The sequence below is a fragment of the Mirounga leonina genome, unplaced genomic scaffold (assembly GCF_011800145.1).
Source record: "Mirounga leonina isolate KUSES-001 unplaced genomic scaffold, KU_Mleo_1.0 Mir_101664, whole genome shotgun sequence".
NCBI lineage: Eukaryota > Metazoa > Chordata > Mammalia > Carnivora > Phocidae > Mirounga > Mirounga leonina.
The window spans coordinates 2,417,286-2,431,086 of NW_023270175.1; positions in this window are offsets into that span (position 1 = coordinate 2,417,286).

Here is a 13,801-nt window from a genome sequence, read left to right on the forward strand (position 1 = left end):
AAAGTTGGGATGCTGGACATGTGAACCAATCCTGGGTGAAACTGGGAGCTAGGTCTCTTCTTAATTGTATGGTGCTTCACCGGGGACAGAGATTCTGGTGAGAGGATGTATTGAATCTCCCTACCAGCTTCAGTGAATGTGGTTTTGTATTCACCCAAGGTGCAGGAAACTTTCAATTAGATTTTGATTTGTCACAAAGATAATTTGTTCATGAATTGTTGCTGAACCGGTGTGTTTGAGGGAAGAAGGAGGGTTCCAGGGCTTCCTACTCTGCCATCTTGCTGACTTCACTTTCTAGAGAAAATTGGTCCTTGACTGTAATCACATTACAGTTTTGAATCTCTCAACTTTTTTTTCTGTCAATGGAGAATGCCCTCAAGTGGTTCCTTTCATCATGTTCCAACTCACCTACTCCACTCTGCTATTTATCCTTATTTTCTTTCTTATCCACCATTCATCCTTCATCCTACTTTCACCTTCTTATTTATTTCCCTCTTTCTTCCTCTTTATTTATCTCCCTCCTACCTTCTTTTTCTCTGTTCCTTCCTTCCTTTTGCATTCTTTCTACTTTTCTTTCCTGTCATGGTAGATGTCTTGTTATGGCAGTGAACAACACAGGCAAAGTTCTTGTCTTTATAAAACTTAAATACCCTATTGTAATAATATATAATATGTTACTAATTAGTGAAGAATGAGGAATCTTGGAAATAATATGTTATATGGTTCCTCATTTGTCATGAGTTCACACAGCTCTGTCTACGTAATTATGATAAAAAGTGTTCAGTGATTTAGATGATGGAATTCTTCAATTTAGGTATGAAAATTTTCCTTTTCCCTTAAAGGCATGTTTTTCCATTCAAATTATCTAAGTAACTGTTTAAACTTTTTGTCTTTGTCTATGTAACAATCACTAAATATTTTTCCTGGTGAGAGGATGAAGTTGAAGTTACCTAATTAGTTACCTAATTAGGTAGTACCCAGTTACCTAAGTTGAAGTTACCTAATTAGTCAAATGGGTGAGTAACACCATTCTCATTCATCCAGGATAAAAAACTCACTGGAACTTTTGATCTCTTTTCCCTCACTCACTTCTAATTAGTTCCACTCCATAGTAGCACTGAGATCCCTTTCCTCTCCTTTACTTACTATTATCTCTGCAATACTTTGCCAACTAATCTCCCTGCCTCTGACTCCTGAGACCACTCTCATCACAATTGTCATAGTGGCCAATCTAAAGTACAACTCCAATTGTGTCACTCAAAGCCTGAAATCTTTTGGTGGCTCCCCATTACCTACTGGATGCTGTTCAGACCCTTCAGACTGGCAATCACAATCCTTCACAACTGGCCCTAAGGTACTTCTTCATCTTCATCCTTTTCATCCTGAACCCCAGCCAAAACCGAGTTCTTGTTCTTTCTTCAAATATGCCATATTTTTCATGTTGTTTCCTTTCCTTTAACCCACATCTTTACACATACAAATTCTACCTATCCTGCAAGTTCAAATGTCATTCCATTAAGCCTTTCTATATATCTCCAAAGCCCAAAATGAAAATAGTTTATCATCTTCTTATATCCCAAATATTTTATTTGAACATATCTTACAGTATTTACCTCTTTCCAATTTTAATAAAATTTTGCACCATGATTTTATGCCATTTATAATATTTTACACTTATAAAATAATTATGCTTTTATCATAATTGCCAAATATAATAATTATAAAAATCTGCTTTCGCAGATTTTAAAATCATACCTGGTCCATAGAATGTACAAGAAATACTGAAAGAATGAGTGAATGGATAGAAGAATGACTGAATTTTCCCCAGAATATAAGCAGAATACCAAGAGGGCTAATGAATATTGGAAAGCTCTGGGAAATTCTCAACTGAAAAATGCCTGTTAAGTACAAAGTGTAAATATTTGACAAAAAAATTGACCCATGAGGAACAATTTTATTTGTGGAAAGAAACACTTGTATCTAGTAAAACAAAACAAAACAAAACAAAAACTAACATACAAAATACAGGATAGCTAAACTTGTGGTTATCTAAGATGAGAACCAAACCTCATGAATCCTTTATTCCTTCACGCCTTTGCATTCTATCCATGAAGTGTCTTGTATCATGTCCCTTCTTATGCACTCCACTACCTGGGTCCAGATTTTTATATTCTTGTATCTGTACCATTGCAAATTGCCTATTGCATCCAGTTTACTAAACTTTACCAATGCTTTTTTTTAAAAACAAGAGATTTTATTTTTTTAAAGTAATCTTCACACCAGTGCAGGGCTCAAACTCACTACCCCAAGATCAAGAGTTGCATGCTTCACCAATTGAGCCCCCCAGGTGCCCCTAAACTTTATAAATGCTTTTAAAGCAGCTGAAACAGCAAACATTGCCCTACTGAAAACCTTTGCCTACTCCTCATTGCCTACCTAGATAAAGTCTAACTTTTTAATAAAGATATTCAAAGCATTTCACAGTCTGTTTGCAATGATCTTTGATATTTCTGGCTGCCTACCCATCATCTTCTGAATAGGTTTTCTATATTTAGAAAAATGTCAATATAATTAGGCTTACTCTTTATAGATGTCAGAACTCACATTTCTAGCCTCCCTTGCAGCTAGGAAGCAGGCATTTAATTTAGGATCAGCCAAACAAGCACACTCATGAGACATTGATTTGCAAGTGAGTAACATGAAGGAATTGGCTCTATGTAAAGCTCTCATTTTGCTGGCACAAGAAGAATCCAACTTTCAGGAGCAGCCGCAACACACAGGTGTCATTGGTCCTGGCAGCAGCAACAGTCGCAGTCAAGTTGTTTCTAGCACTTAGTGTTTGGCATTGGCAGAGACGGCAATTTCCTACTCATCAGACCAGTTCTGTGGTGCAGTTTTGGGTATTATTCCAGGAAGCCTAGCCTTATGCCTGTTTCTTCAGCCCTCCCAATGATACTGTGAGCCATCTAGTATCTGTTAATAAATGTCTTTGTTGCTTTAAATAGAGTGGGGTTTGTTGTTTGCAGCTAAGAACTCTAAATGATACACTCTTTGTTTTGCCTTATTTTTATTTTTACCAATTCTTATCATGTGTGCTGCCATGCCAGATACTTACTCATGGCTTCATATCTTTTCTCCTATGTTCCTCTCTTCTTAACATACACTCCATTCTCCCCACTCACTCTCTCAAGCCTAGCTTTTTGTTGTTGTTTTTTGTTTTTTTTTTACTAGGCTTAGTAATTACTATTACTCTTCAAACTTTGACAATAAAACCCTTTGAGTATATCTCCCAGGACCCTCTTTCACCATCTTAATTTACTCCACCATAGAGTTCATGGTCTTTCTAGCATCTCAAATTTGGCTATCTTCCAATGAAGTTTATATGCTGAGGCTGTCCTCAAAGACATAACACTTGACATATAGTTACCCAAAATGTTCATCTAACAACTTAACTTCACTCTTTTACCAGGAGACTTTTTCTTTAATTAAATTTATGTTTTCATTACAAAAGTAATATATAAATATATCCTCATTGTAAAAAATTCAACACAAGAAAAACAAATTATTTATTGAAGAGAAATGGCCCAAGATGGCAGTGTAGGAAGACCCTGAGTTCACCTACTCCCACAGATATACCAAATCTACATCTCCATATAGAACAATTCCTCCTGAAGAACTGAAGGCGATTGAACACCTCTGCACAACAGATAGAGGGACCACATAGAAGAAGGGTAAAAGAGAGACTTGTTGGGCGCCTGGATGGCTCAGTTGGTTAGGCGACTGCCTTCGGCTCAGGTCATGATCCTGGAGTCCCTGGATCGAGTCCCGCATCGGGCTCCCTGCTCGGCAGGGAGTCTGCTTCTCCCTCTGGCCCTCCCCCCTCTCATGTGCTCTCTCTCATTCTCTCTCTCTCAAATAAATAAATAAAATCTTTAAAAAAAATTAAAAAAAAAAAGAGAGAGAGACTTGTTAACAATGGGAACACTAACCTCAATGCAGTGTACTGCCTTAGGGAGGGATATCACTGAAGGGTCTGCATGCAGGCTTGCCTGTCTTAGAGTATAGCAAAAAAATCCACAGCAGCTTAAAGGACAACTAGAATATCAGTGAAGAAAATCCATTTACTAAACTTAAAGCATCCACCAAATGGGTGGGGAACTGCTGGAACTCTATCTGGGCTTGGAGATGCCAGTGAGCATCACTTTTTATATTCCCCCTTCACCTTGATAACATGGATGAGAGCAGGGTCCAGGTGCTTTAGTCAACCTGCTATGGCTGCCCCAGAAAGCCCCAGGCCTCTAGTCCACACCAGTTCTAACTGTATCCCCAAGGCGGCCCTTGCATGGCTCACTCCAGGAACCCCCCAACCTGTGCTCAACCCAGCCATCCTGCCAAGGCAACCCCGGCATAGTGCATCCCAGGACCCCATGGCCTACACTCACTCACCTCCAGCGATCCTGCTAGGGCAGACCCAACATGGTGTGCCCTGATATCCCTCTTTGTGTACCTCCTCCAAACCCAGCCATCCTGTTGGAGCAGCCCTAGCATGGAGTGTTTCAGGGTCCCAGCCTATACCCACTGCAGCTCCTGCCATCCAGCTAGGGTGACCCTGGTATGTCATGTCCAGGAACTGTCCTGGCCCATGCCTGCTCTAGTTCTGGCTATCCCATTAAGGTGCCCCAGAACTTCTCAGTCCATACCTATGCCAACTCTAATTGTCCCACCAAGGTAGTCTTGATGCAGCATGCCTCAGGAACCTCCCCCCAGCCTGTGCTGGCTCCAGCTCTAGATGGCCTGCCAAAGCCACCAGGCATATGCAGTCAACACAGGGCATGCTGCTACACAAGGCCACTTTTTCAAAACTGGGATAGCTTTTCCTCTTAATTCATAGAAGCACAGAAAGTAAAAAAAAAAAAATGAGAAGATAGAGAAATATGTTCCAAATGAAAGAATAAGATAAAACCTTGGGAAACAACCTAATGAAATGGAGAGAAGTAATTTATCTGATAAAGAATTCAAAGTAATGGTCATAAAGATGCTCACCAAACTCAGGAGAATAATGGAGGAACACAGTGAGAACTTCAACAGAGTTAGAAAATACAAGAAAAAAAAATCAGTGCTGAAGAATACAATAATTGAAATGAAAAACACACTAGAGAGAATCAATAGCAGATTAGATAATACAGAAGAATGAATCAGCAATCTGGAAGACAGAATAGTGGACATCACCCAATCAGAACAGCAAAAAGGAAAAAGAATAATGAAAGTAATTTAAGGGATCCCTAGGACAACATTAAGCATATTAACATTATATTATAGAGATGTAAGAAGGAGGGCAGGCAAAAAACTTATTTGAAGAAATAATGGTGAAAAACTTCCCTAACCTGAGTTCCTGATGATCTTCCAACAAATGCCCTTTTTGTTTAAGTTAATTACAGCCTGTTTCTCTTGCTGGAAATCAAAAGCATTAACTGATACACCTTTCTTGAATGACCATGCCAACTTTCCTTATTTTCTTCTCCCCAGAGCTTCATCCTTTTGAAGATACTGGCCTATAAATTCACATCTAGTGATATTCTCCCTTTTATTGGTCATTGCTGTTGCATATATGCTGTTGCATATATATTTTTATAACCAGAAAAGCTTTTAAATACCATCTTGTTTGAGTCTCTTATTTTAAAGAAAGGAAACTGAAACCCAGAGAAATGTAGAGTATCCGGGTCTCTAGAATCCTGGTCTCTTGACTTCTAGTCTATACCATTATGTCACTCTATCTTTCTATAGACTCATTGAGAAAGTCCTAATTAAGTAGCTCCAAGATGTTTTTAAAATTTAAGAGTAAGGTTAATTTACTTACCTTTCATTTTGTCTTAGAAGGTAAGAGAAGTTAAGTCTTCTCCCAGAAAATGCATTTTTCCTTTTAAATTTGCAATTCACTTTGTACTTCAGAAAAAAAAAAAGAGAGAATACAGAGAGGGGACCATGGGTGGCTCAGTTGGCTAAGCGCAACCCTGCCTTTGACTCAGGTCATGATCTCAGGGTCCTGAGATCAAGCCCCATGTCGGGCTCCCTGCTCAGCCAGGAGTCTGCATCTCCCTCTCCCTCTGACCCTTCCCACCCATCCCCCCACTCATGCTCTCTCTCTCTCTAATAAATAAAATCTTTTAAAAAAGAATATAAGAAGACACCCAAATGGCCAACAGACACATGAAAAAGTGCTCAACATCGCTCGGCATCAGGGAAATCCAAATCAAACCCTCAATGAGATACCACCTCACACCAGTCAGAATGGCTAAAATCAACAAGTCAGGAAATGACAGATGTTGGCAGGGATGTGGAGAAAGGAGAACCCTCCTACACTGTTGGTGGGAAGGCAAGCTGGTGCAGCCACTCTAGAAAACAGTATGGAGGTTCCTCAAAAAGTTGAAAATAGAGCTACCATACGATCCAGCAATTGCACTACTGGGTATTTACCCCAAAGATACAAAAGTAGGGATCCGAAAGGGTACGTGCACCCCGATGTTTATAGCAGCAATGTCCACAATAGCCAAACTGTTGGAAAGAGCCAAGATGTCCATCGACAGATGAATGGATAAAGAAGAAGTGGTATATATATACAATGGAATATTATGCAGCCATCAAAAGGAATGAGATCTTGCCATTTGCAATGACGTGGATGGAACTGGAGGGTATTATGCTGAGCGAAATAAGTCAAACAGAGAAAGACATGTATCATATGACCTCACTGATATGAGGAATTCTTAATCTCAGGAAACAAACTGAGGGTTGCTGGAGTGGGGGGTGGGGTGGGAGGGATGGGGTGACTGGGTGATAGACACTGGGGAGGGTATGTGCTCTGGTAAGCGCTGTAAATTGTGCAAGACTGTTGAATCTCAGATCTGTACCTCTGAAACAAATAATGCAATATATGTTAAGAAAAAAAATAAGAAGAAGATAGCAGGAGGGGAAGAATGAAGGGGGGGAAATCGGAGGGGTAGATGAACCATGAGAGACGATGGACTCTGAAAAACAAACTGAGGGTTCTAGAGGGGAGGGGGTGGGAGGATGGGTTAGCCTGGTGATGGGTATTAAAGAGGGCACGTTCTGCATGGAGCACTGGGTGTTATGCACAAACAATGAATCATGGAACACTACATCTAAAACTAATGATGTAATGTATGGGGATTAACATAACAATAAAAAAAATTTTTTAAAAACCTTACAAAATAAAAAAATAAAAAAATAAAAAATAAAAAAAAGAATATAGACAAATGAACAATTAGTCATATTCCCACCACTCAAAATTAATAACTATTATCCTTTTGCAATATTTACCTCTGGTCTTTTGTCTTTTTTAAATATATGAGAAATTACATGTAGTTAAAATCTCCTTTAAGGACCACCTCCATTTGTATTGCATTTATTTATCTGCCAAGGGGAAACTACTATCAGAATTTGATACATATCTTTATAATTCTTTTTCCATACATACATATTTTATCTATAACTAATATATAATACTTTGTGTTATTATGTATGTTTTTAAATTTACATAAATGATATGAAGCATATTGTTTTATATCTTCCTAATTTAACTTAGTATTATATATTTGAGATCTATCCACACTGATATAGCTCTAGTTTATTCTTCCTAGTTGATAAATTCTGTCTTATCCTTAAATTCTTAGTTCATTCTCTTTAGTTGCTAAATTCTGTTCCTAGAAATAACCTGAAGCAAAGGTTTTCCACTAAGGCTATTGGGAAGTGAGATCCCAAGATATCAAGAGCGAGGAAAAGGAAAGCAAAAGAGGTGGGGGGGAGGGTAGGAGGAATTTATTTCCTGTCTTTTATGGATCTATATTTGTTCCTGAAAGTGTTATCCCTGTGGCCCTCTGTACAAATATTTCCACATTTTGCCAACTGGACTTCCCTAGCAGATACTGGAGAAGCCAGATCCCATGCCCCATTGCATTCAAATTCATATGAATCCAAAAGTGGTGGCAAAAGCCAGAACTTCCATGAATCCAGTTGGATCATGCCTTGGTATTGATGTTGCTGTAGTTCTTACCTCAGGAGGTGCAGTGGAGGTCATGCCATCCCTTAGCCAGGTTCTCCATTGAGCAAATGGTTGAAAGCCCAGAAGATAGGTGAAGATTAATTGCATCAGATGAAATATATAATTTGGGCCCTATATTCCATCATATAACTACATCACATTTCATTTATACTTATTTTTATTGATAGACATTTTACCACACAGAAGTTTGAAATCTTGATGTACTTATATTTACCAATTTTATACCCTGTGGTAATAAAAATGCTCTGCTAAATTTCCCTCTAATAGTTTTATATTGTTTTAACTTTAAGCCTAATTCACCTGGAATTTATTTTTTGTATTGTTGAAAATGTTCCCATTTAAAAATATAAAAATAACATCACTTGGTACATGTTAAACTTACTTCTATGCCACTCAAGAGTGTATTTGAGATCTTTTCATAATAGTACAAACAATTCCAACTTCATCATTTCACTTGTTGCAAGGTAGTCATATGTATGCCATGGTATATTTAGTCATTCTGTTGTTGAGAAACATTTAGATTTTGTCCATTTTTTTTTCACAACTACAGTGTTACAATGAACAAACATCCTCATATATGCCTGTCTGAGCATGTGCATGAGTATTTATCTATTGTGAAATGGAACTGCTGGCTTATCAGATGCTTACATACATTTATTTATTTGTTTATTTGTTTGTTTATTTGTTTATTTATTTATTTATTGTTTTTATTTAAATTCCAGTTAGTTAACATGCCGTGTAATATTAGTGCTAGATGTACAATTTAGTCATTCAACATTTACATACAATACTCAGTGCTCATCGCAAGTGCACTTCTTAATCCCCACCACCTATTTAACACATCCTCCCACCCACCTACCCTCTGGTGAGCATCAGTTTATTCTCTATATGTTAAGAGCCTATTTCTTAGTTTTCCTCTCTCTTTTTTTCCCCTATGATCATTTGTTTTGTTTCTTAAATTCCACATATGAGTGAAATTATATGGTATTTGTCTTTCTCTGACAGATTTATTTCACTTAGCACAATAGTCTCAGGCTCCAGCTGCATTTTTGCAAATGGCAAGATTTCATTCTTTTTTTATGGCTGAATAATATTCCATGGTATGTATGTATATATGTGTATATATAGAGAGGTGTATATGCATATATGTGCATCACATCTTTATTCACCTATTGATGGACACTTGGGTTGTTTCCATATCTTGGCTATTGTAAATAATGATGCAATAAGCATAGGGGTGCATGTATCTTTTTTGAATGAATGTTTTCACTTTCTTTGCATAAATATAGATATACTACAAAACCATAGTAATCAAAACAGTATAGTACTTGCACAAAAACAGACACACAGATAAAAAAAAAACATAACAGAGATCAGAATTAGACCCACATATATATGGACAATTAATTTATGACAAAGCAGCCAAAAACATACCACGTGGAAAGGACAAGTCTCTTCAATAAATGGTGTTGGGAAAACTAGACAGTCACATACAAAAGAATCAACCTAGACCACTATCTTACACCATACACAAAAATTAACTTGAAATGGATTAAAGACTTGAATGTAAGACCTGAAATCATAAAACTCATAGATGAAAACATAGGTGGTAAGATTCTTGACATCAGTCTTAATATTATTGTGGATCTGATTCTAAAGGCAAGAGAAACAAAAGCAAAAACAAGTGTCATTACATCAAACTAAAAAGCTTCTGTGCTGTAAAAGAAACAATCATCAAAATGAAAAGGCAACCCATTGAATGGGAGATTTTGCAAATCACATAACCAACAAGGGATTAATGTCCAAAATATATAAAGAACTCATAAAATTCTACACCTGAAACTAATATTACACTGTATGTTAACCAACTGGAATTTAAATAAAAGTTTGGAAAAAGAAAAATATAAGCATATAAGCACAAAAAACACCAAAAAAAAAAAACCCTCATACAATTCATCAACATAAAAACCAAACAACTTGATTATAAAATGGGAAGAGGATCAGAATAGACATTTTTCCAAAGAAAACATACAGATGACCAAAGCGTGCATGAAAAGACGTTTCACATTACTTATTAGGTAAATGCAAATCAAAACCACAATGAGGGGCGCCTGGGTGGCTCAGTCAATTAAGTGTCTGCCTTCAGCTCAGGTCATGATCCCAGGGTCCTGGGATCAAGCCCCCCATCGGGCTTCCCTCCTCAGCAAGGAGCCTACTTCTCCCTCTCCCTCTGCCTGCTGCTCTCCCTACCTGTGCTCTCTCTCTCTCTCTGTCAAATAAATAAATAAAATCTTTTTTTTAAAAACCCACAATGAGATACCACCTCACACCAGTTAGTTAGAAGGGCTATTATCAAAGAGACAAGAAATAATAAGTTTTGTAGAGGATGTGGAGAAAAAGGAATCTTCATAAACTGTTAGTGGGAATGTAAGTAGTACAGCTATTATGGGAAACAGTATGGATATTCTTCAAAAAATTAAGATAGAACTACCATATAATCTGGCTATTCCACTTCTGGGTTTTATCCAGAGAATATGAAAAAAGGGATTTGAATAGATATGTGCACCCCTATGTTCGTTGCACTGTTATTTACAATAACCAAGGTATGGAAGCAACCTAAATGTCCATCAAAGGATGAATGGATAGAGAAGATGTCTCTCTCTCTCTCTCTCTCTCTCTCTCTCTCTCTCTCACACACACACACACACACACACATACACACACACACACAACACTGGAATACTGTTCAGGCATAAGAAAGAATGAAATCTTGTCATCTGCAACAACATGGATAGACCTTGAAGATATTATGCTACGTGGAATAAATCAGAGAAAGATAAATACCATATAATTTCACTCATATGTGAAGTCTAAAACAAACAAACAAAACAAAACTCATAGATACAGTAAACAGATTGGTGGTTAGCAGAGTGGAAAGGGATAGGGGTGGGCAAAATGTATGGTGATGGATTGTAACTAGATTTTTAGTGGTGATCACCTTGTAGTGCATACAAATGTCGAATTATAATATTGTACACCTGAAACTTATATAATGTTATATACCAATTTTACCTCAATATAAACAAAAACTTCAGTTCTTCAGAAGACAAATAAGTTTAAAATAAAACTTTAGACAGGGAGAAATTATTCATAATCCACATATCTTATGAAGGACTTGTATCCAGAATATTAAAGAACACTAACAACTCAACATTCATAAATTTTTATAACCACAACCACAAATAGGATATAGAACCTTTGCAACGCCCTAAAAATTTCTTTCGTGCTTCACCTTTTTATTCAGTCTCTCCCTCTAACCTCTGGCAACCACTGGTCTGTTCTCTGTCCCTATTGTTTTTTTCCTTTTCCAGAATGTCATATAAATAGAATAGCTTGACTTTTCACACTTAGCAGTGAGATTCACTTATATTATTCTGTGTGTCAATAGTTTGTTCCTTTTATTGGTGAGTAATATTTTGTTGTATGGATTTACTGAAGTTTGCTTATCCACTCATTCATTGAAGAACATTTGGGTTGTATCTGGCTTTGCCACTTACATCTTTGGTATTTCTTCAGTATCTCTCAGCAATGTTTTGTTTTAGTGCAAATAACTTGCATATTTTTGTTACACTTACCATAGCTCTTTTACATTTGCTGATGCTATTGTAATGGTATTTTTAAAAAATTTATTTCCCAATCTCTTGCTGGAAGTATATAGAAATAAAATAGGTTTTTGTATATTAACCTTGATTCCAGCAACATTGCTTAATTTATTTGTTAAATTTAATAGTTTGTAGGCTCCTTGAATTTTCTATGTACAAAATCATATCATGAGAAAATAATGACACTTGTCTTTCTTCCTTTCCAATCATTAAACATTTTATTTTTTCCATATTACTGTTACACTGGCTAAGATCTGTACCAAACTACTATGTTTATAATTTGAGTTCAACTAACACCTCTAGCCTCAGCCCAACAACACAAGGTCTGTTCTTGTCTTTCCTATTTTTCTATATGTACGTATTAATATCTCTCGCCCACATTGAGAAGCTTTGCTGCCAGTAGCATGGATATATCAGTATATTTACTTATTTGCTCAAATCTACAGTGCACGTGCATACACACAAAGGTTTCAGAATTCCTGGACAAAATAAACACATCAAGTGAAGTTCAAAATTTCATAGCAGTTTTTGTCTTTAGACTGAAGATGTGTACTCAAAGTATTATGCTCAACATTTTTATGAATTAGCTCTTCAGTTTTTTCTTTTGTGTGATTATGGTATCAGTTTAATAAACAGTTAAGTTCAGTTGTTTCTGCTTGGATTTTCTTTTAGTTTATTTACCATTCTTGCCGATTTATTTTATTTCTGGAATATGTAAAACAACACAATTCAAAAAGTCAAAACTATACAAAAATTATCTTCAGAGAAGAGTCACTTTCTTCTCTATCCATTCTACCCAGTTTCTACCCACCTCCTATAGGCAGCCAAATTTCACTAGTTTCTGTTTTTCTTTTTGCAAAACCAAGAATGTATGTGTGTGTATTCTTATTTCCCCTTCTTCCTCACACAAAAGACAGGGCAATATACACACTTGCTTGCACTTTGCTCTAAAAATTTTTTTAAACTTAACTTATCCCAGAAAACAATTTATCCAGGAAATCACTCTTTATAAGTTTATAGGGATTTTTTTGCATTCTTTTTTTATAGCTTCGTAATACTCTATTGTGAGGATGTACTGTATTTTATTGAATCAATTTCCTTTTTATGGGCATTTGGTTGTTTCCAATATTTTACATTTATAATTAATGCCCCAATAAAGAACTGTATTGGGTTTTTTTTTTTTTTTTTGCATCCGAGTAAGTTTCTGGACGTGGAATTGCTGAGTAAAATGCAATTGTAATTTTGTTAAATAATGTGAAATCCCTCACCACACCACAGAAGTTGTATCATTTTGTATTCAGCCCAACCATGTATGGGAGTGACTTTTATGAACAGCCTCTTCAACAATGTTTTATTAAGCCTTTGAACTTTTGCCAATCTGATAGATTGGAAATTATATCCTGGATTGGTTTTAATTTGCATTTCTTTTATTATGAGTAAAATTGAACATCTTTTCATATCTTCAAAGGCCATTCCTATCACTTAAAATTATCTGTTCCTATCTTTTACCTGTTTTTTAAAATTGAGCTTTGGTATTTTTTCCTTCTAATTTACAAGTTCTTCATGTAGTAGAGATACTATAACATATGCTGAAAATATTTTCTCTCAGTTTGTAATTTGTCTTTTGATTATTCTTATGTTGTTCCATGTTGTGCATTAAAAAAATTATGGTTAAATTCATTAATCTTTTCCTTTATTGCATCTGGATTTTGAATCATGGTAGAAAGTATTTTCCCATACTCAGCTTGTATAATTTCACTTTTTTACATAGAATTTCTCATCTGCTGGATTTTATTCTTCTCTATGGTGTGAGGTATGGATCCAATTTTTTCCTTTCCAAATGGTTATCTATTTCTCCCAACACTAATAAAAGGCCCATCTTTGTCCCTAAGATTTGAAATGCCACCTTTATCACATACAAATTTCCATGTGATTTTATCTATTTCTGAACTTTTATTCTATTCCATTGGTCTGTCTCTCCATTACTTTTACATAGGTCATTGCTGGCATGAAAGATTGGTTTCTATATGCCAATATTACAGCTACTTCTTTTCTTCACTCT